The sequence below is a fragment of the Elaeis guineensis genome, chromosome 15, assembly GCF_000442705.2.
Source record: "Elaeis guineensis isolate ETL-2024a chromosome 15, EG11, whole genome shotgun sequence".
In the NCBI taxonomy this organism is placed as follows: Eukaryota; Viridiplantae; Streptophyta; class Magnoliopsida; order Arecales; family Arecaceae; genus Elaeis; species Elaeis guineensis.
The window spans coordinates 15,250,945-15,257,641 of record NC_026007.2 but is presented as its reverse complement, the minus strand read 5'-3'; positions in this window follow the sequence as shown (position 1 = coordinate 15,257,641).

Genomic DNA, 6,697 nt, shown 5'->3' with positions numbered 1-6,697 from the left:
CACCGTTGGCCCATCCCCGCCGGCCCATCTCCGGCCCCATCCCCGTTGGCCCCCCGATGGCCCGAGAAAACATTAAAAAAAAAAGAAAAAGAAATCATTACCTCTGACGATGGATGGTGATGGATGGGAAGCGATGGGATGGTGGACGGCGATGGCGGACGGTGGATGGATGCGAATGCGGTGACGGGAAGCGATGGAGGGAAGAGGGGGGAGGGGGGCGAAAAATGATTTCACGCAAAACGGGGGGGAGAAAAAGGGTTTCGCGTGATGGGATGTGAACTATTAGTGAAGAAAATTTTCGTCGCTATTAATCAATTTTTGTCGCAAATAATTCAGAAAAAAATTTTTTGGTAAAAAAAATTTTGCACCAAAAAAATTATTTACAATGAAAAAATATTTCATCGTTAATAACACTATTAACGATGAAAAATAATTTTCATCGCTAATAATTTTTATCAAAAAAAAACTCCATTTTTCTGCTAAAAAAGTTTTTCCACAAAAAAAAAGATAAAAAACTTTACATCGTTAATTAGGTTATTAGCGATGGAAAAAGATTTTCATCACTAATAATTCTTGATGAAAAAAAATTATCCCAATTTTTCAAAAAATTTGCGACAAAAATGAAATATTTCATCATTAATTATCTTATTAGTAAGAAAAAATAATTTTCATCACTAATTATTTTCCATGAAAAAAATTTGAATGGATATTATTTTACTATATATATATTTTAAAAAGATAATCCATTATATGACCTAGAACCCGCACATAATGCAGGGGCTCAAAATTAGTTAATAAATATATTAGATCTCAATCAAGTTTCCTCCAATCTCTATTCTCGAAACTTTTTAAAATAAACGGTAATGATAAATAATATTTATTGTAGTTGGGCATATGCAAAGAGGGTATTGTTTTTGTAATTTGAAAAAGATATGTAATTTCATGAGATATAATTTTTTCTCTTCCTCATGTTGGAAAATATATCCTAAAAGCCAATCGTCAGCCTGTTGACAGTTGAGCAACCTTATATTGTAATTAATTTATTAATAAATAAAATATATTTTTGGTATTTTTATCATAAGTTTTTATCTTCTAATGAACTCCGTTGTTGTGATTAAATCCTTAGGACTATTTAGGTTCAATAAAGAGAGGATTTATCGATTAGTCCTTAAAACTGTTCATGACCAAATGATAGGCCGTTAATAAGGATGACAGCTTCTATCGAGCATAGGTCGCTGTGGGCCATATGGGTTGGTTGTCCTCTTAACCAAAGAGTATGGAGACATTGGTATGGCATACAGATAAGATGTAAGGATACATCGTCAGTGAACATGACGAACTCCAGAGCATTCTGCTGTCGAGAATATCTCTGATGGGATATAGGTATAAGTATCTTTTAGACCTGAGATCGCCTCAGTGACTTGCAAGCAACTCACTGTGCTTTGGTACTGGACTAACTAAATTTTTAATTCAGTGATGAAAGGCTTCTGGGCACAGTCAAGTACTTGCGAAGTCGGAGTGTGATCAAGATGGGATTGACCACTCCAAGAGTTAGAGAAGAATGAGTCACTGTATTTCAATTTAGCAAAATCTTGGCTAGGGTAATCCATCAGATGGATTTGATATTTTGAAATACAATGTGGACTACCTAATCAGAGTTGATAGTGGAACTCCGAGGTGTCCTATGAGCATTTTGGTCAAGGGGATGAATTATATGGAAACTATATCCACATGGGTTCTAAGGATGTTGTTCTACACGTTTGACCTATCCGACCGTCGGGTACCATTGCTAGATGATCACTTCGATTGGTACAAAAATTTATTTTTGTACTACTGACTTAGGTTTGGATCTATGAGGTCACACATATTAGAGTTCATGATTTGATCGGATGGTTGATCAACGATTAAGAATCGTTCTAGGGTTAAACGATCAATATGATTGACATTTAACCTAGTACAAGTGTTGCAGGAGGATCGATTAGTAATTTGATTGCTAATTGGCTTAATTTGATTAAGCCAATGGGTTAAGATTAAGTCTAATTGAATATGATTTAATTAGATTTAGTTTGGACTTGATTGGATCAAGTCCAATTGGTTTATTGGATAAGCCAAGTGCAAGAAAAAATTAGTCCTAGTTCAATTAGAACTTGGGTCAACCTAATTTCTAATTCGATTAGAAAATTAAATCAAATTTAAATAAAATTTAATTTGATTAAATTATATTTTTAATTGAGTTAAAATCTATTTTAATTAGTTTGATTTGATTTTGATTTGATTTGGTTTGAGAAACCAAATTTGAACAAGTCATAGATTGAACCCTAGTAAGACTAGGATTCCACCTTGCGCCACCTTAGCCCCCCACGCCCACTCTCTCTTATTTTATGTGACAAAACCTTCTCTCCCAGGCCTTGATGCACGCCCAAAGCTTTTCACTCTTTCTCTCTTACATGGAATGTGGTTGTGGACTAAGTCAAAGTAGGAATTAGTTTGGATTTCAAATTCTATGAGATAGAATTTTAGGAAATCAAAACTCTTTCCTTATGGTACTAATTTTATCCAAATTTTTTCTGATATTTTTGTGGGTTTTATGGCACATATTATGCACCCTTTTCTGGTAGTCCATGGTAGAAAAAGGAGGGGGCTCCCAAGAGTTGGGCACACCTTGTCTTGCCCTGTTTGGATTTTTCTTGACTAGGTATTTGACCTAGACAAGGATTCTTTATATCTCTTGATTTAAGATGAATTTCTTCTAAAAATTTTTGTGGATTATAGAGAATAGAGAGACCTTTGGGGTGTGTAAAAATTAGGAAGAAAGAGTGTTGGGGCATGGAGATATAATAGACAAAAAACTAGGTGTCTGGGTGAGAGCAAAGAGAAGAAGAAGAGGGTCTTCTTCTAGGGTTGCTGAGTTCACCTCTTCCCTTCCTCCATCTGTGAGTTTTTTGAGAGTGTCTCACAACTAAAACTCCTTCTCTTACTTCTCATCTTTGAAAGAGTCCAAATCAAGAAGGAGACATCTGATCGACCATCGAAAAAGGATTAGCACAGTACTAGCATACTATGCTGATTTCCTGGACCAGGACTTCTGATCGTGATTTGTAGGCTCATGTGGACGACTCCTAGAGGCTGGATGTGTGTGCGGCTCGCAACATCATCCTCAAGTCTGGATCAGCAAAGTTAGAACATCTAACTTGCAAGGTAATAGATCTGATCTATTATATTTTACATACATTAGATGTATTATAGAAACATGTTTATATGATCAACATGTAGTTCTTGCTCTTTATATTTTAAATTTTGATTTAATGTCATGTAATAATCATGTAATAGGATCTTAGATCTAGGGATTCTTTAATTTTAATAAGATAAATTTTGATTTATTTTAATCTTCCGCTGCCTGATCTTGAAAAAGTTTCAAGATCTAACCCTGAAACTCTAGATCTGGTTCCTTCACCTCAAGCAAGAATAAACTAAGAAAGATATTAATTTATTTTTATATATTTATTTTTATATTAAATCCAAGTTTCAAGCTTTTTTTCACTAAGTTATGCAATACATATCCACCCTATACAGTCATATTCTATTAGTTTTATTTTTTTGTAACTAAAATTTGTTCCATTTAATACTATGAAAAGTATGCTTTAGTAGCATCAACTATAGTTCGAGTTAAGAGTATTTGATTACTTGACTAGTACTCATTTTAGTTCTTATCAGTCTAAGTTATTATAAGTATTTTTGAATCTAGATCCTCAGGTTGGGAACTGACTTTGGTCCTTTGAGATAATCAAATACTCAAAATTACTTTTCATGCCTTCTAATTAAATTTAAAATAATTTATGGATAATTAAATATTTTAAAAAATATTAATTTATTATAAAAAATTATGATAAATATTATTATTTTATATGATATTAATTATGCTCTATTTTTTTTTCTTTATTAGAGTAACTTAGATAGAGACACCATAATCAATATGATTTATTATAAAAGATATCTTGCTATTTGGACACGATCAATCAATATTATAAATTTTGAACTTGATGAATATTACACCTATTATGTTTGACTTAATTACATCATTATGCAAATGACTTATACAACTACTAAAAAGTTTAGAAGAGCTTTTATTTAAAAAAAATTTAGAAGGACTAGTTTGGTATACATTCAAGAATCTTTGGATAACCTTTTTGTGGATCATGTTTTAACATATAAAGATACAGTATCATCTCCTTTCTATGTTCTTGGACAGATACAAGGTCTTTATACTTTATGACCTCTGGTCAGTCTATAGAATTAACAACCTATGCAAAATTAAGCAATGAGATAGATTCAAATAAACTTAAAGATAAAAAGTATTATCGTAAATAATTTTTATAATTTTTATTTTTTTTTAAAATATTAATGATAAAAATATTTTATCTCAAATAATTGACTATTTATGATGAAAATTTTTTTTATCGCTAATAATTTAAAATTTTTAAAATTTTTAAATTTTTTATTTTTTTAATATATTAGCGATGAAAATTTTTATCATAAATAGATGAGTATTTGCATCGAAAAGCAAATTTTCATCATAAATACCTATTGGTGCAAAAATCTGCTTGCGCCGGAGAAGCTGGAGTCGGGGAAGCCGCGGTCGCCGCCGGGACCTGCAAAGGAAGTCTAAACCGGAGGTGGGGTTGCTCCGGCAAGACCTTCCGATGCTCAAGTCAGTTCTCTGCCTCAACAAGAATGGAGTGCTCGAACGGAGAATTTAGCAGAGTTTTGAGATAAGAAATGAGCTTAGAGAATAACGTATCTGGGTCCCCCTTTTATAGACGGGGGAGGTAACGGATTGATGGCGACGTTTGTAACCGCCAGGTAGTGGGCCGCCCTTAGTCAGGAGGAATCTACTGCGAAGAGTAGTGGAGCGGAGCTGTGGCCATCATTGGGGCGTGCCATGTGGAATCTGCTATGGGAAGTGGGATGCATATGCTGCGGCGTCTTGCCAGTGGATGGGAGAATCGTGCGATATCTACTGCAGGAGGTGGAGCAGGATCGCGGCCGTTTATCGTGGCCTGTCAGGCAGTAATGGAGCCGCGTGGGCACGGGATCCGCCGCAGAGAGTGGAGCAGTGTTGCGACCGTTACTGCAGCCTGTCAGGGAGTGATGGAGCTGCGCGGAGTCCACCGCAGGAAGTGGAGCAGGATCGTGGCCGTGATTGTGGCCTGGGAGTGCAGATCTGCTGGCTGAAGCTCGACAGTGATTGGAGTTCGGCCCTCTTATGGATCCGGGCGGAGTCCTCCTTGCGATCGGGGTCGTGGGTGGAGCCCGGCTCCCGTGGGGGTCTGGACGGAGTCCGGACATAGTCTGTCTGTGGCCGTCGAAGTTGAAGATGGAGTCCGGCTCTCGTAGGAGCCCGGACGAAGTCCCCCCGTGATTAGAGTCGAAGGAGAGGTCCGACTCCCGTAGGAGTCCGCTTGCAGTTGACGTTGTTGGCAGAGTCTGGCTCTTGTAGGAGTCCGGACAGAGGCTACTAGCAGCTGTTGGAGCTGAGGACGAAGCTCGACTCCCGTAGGAGTCCGGGCGGAGTCTTCCTGCAATTAAAGCCAAAGGCGAAGTCCGGCTCCCGTAGGAGTTCGGACGAGACTTACCAGCGGTCGATGCTGAGGACGGAGCCCGGCTCCCATAGGAGTCCGGGCGGAGCTGTCCTGTAGTCGATGTCGGCGGCGGAGCCCGGCTCCCGTAGGAGTCCGGGCGGAGCTGTCCTGTTCGTAGTCGATTCTGCTGAGGATTTCGGCTGTGGGTATTTTATACCCAACACCAGTCCCCCTACTTTCGAGTTTGACTTTCAAACGAAGGAAGTACAGAGAGAGAGATGCGCACAGCCGAAACCGTCCCTTCGAATCCTGCGCACTGCCGCCTCCGGATATTTTGGCATTAAATGTGCGCGTGCCGGAGTCTTTTCGAATTGGAGCGGTACGAGGGGATGCTTCGAATATCCCGTAGGTACTCTGGCCTAGGTACGGTGCAATTATGATCCTGCCAACCGTCAGCCGCTTTTAGCCGTCTGCCAGGGGGAGTGGGACACGTGTCGGATGCGGATGCTGCGGCGTCTTGCCAGTGGATGGGAGAATCGTGCGATATCTGCTGCAGGAGGTGGAGCAGGATCGCGGTCGTTTATCGTGGCCTGTCAGGCAGTAATGGAGCCGCGTGGGCACGGGATCCGCCGCAGAGAGTGGAGCAGTGTTGCGACCGTTACTGCGGCCTGTCAGGGAGTGATGGAGCTGCGCGGAGTCCACCGCAGGAAGTGGAGCAGGATCGTGGCCGTGATTGTAGCCTGGGAGTGCAGATCTGCTGGTTGAAGCTCGGCAGCGATTGGAGTTCGGCCCTCGTATGGATCCGGGCGGAGTCCTCCTTGCGATCGGGGTCGTGGGTGGAGCCCAGCTCCCGTGGGGGTCCGGACGGAGTCCGGACATAGTCTGTCTGTGGCCGTCGGAGTTGAAGACGGAGTCCGGCTCTCGTAGGAGCCCGGACGAAGTCCCCCCGTGATTAGAGTCGAAGGAGAGGTCCGGCTCCCATAGGAGTCCGCTTGCAGTTGACGTTGTTGGCAGAGTCCGGCTCCTGTAGGAGTCCGGACGGAGGCTACTGGCAGCTGTTGGAGCTGAGGATGAAGCTCGACTCTCGTAGGAGTCCGGGCGGAGTCTTCCTGCAATTA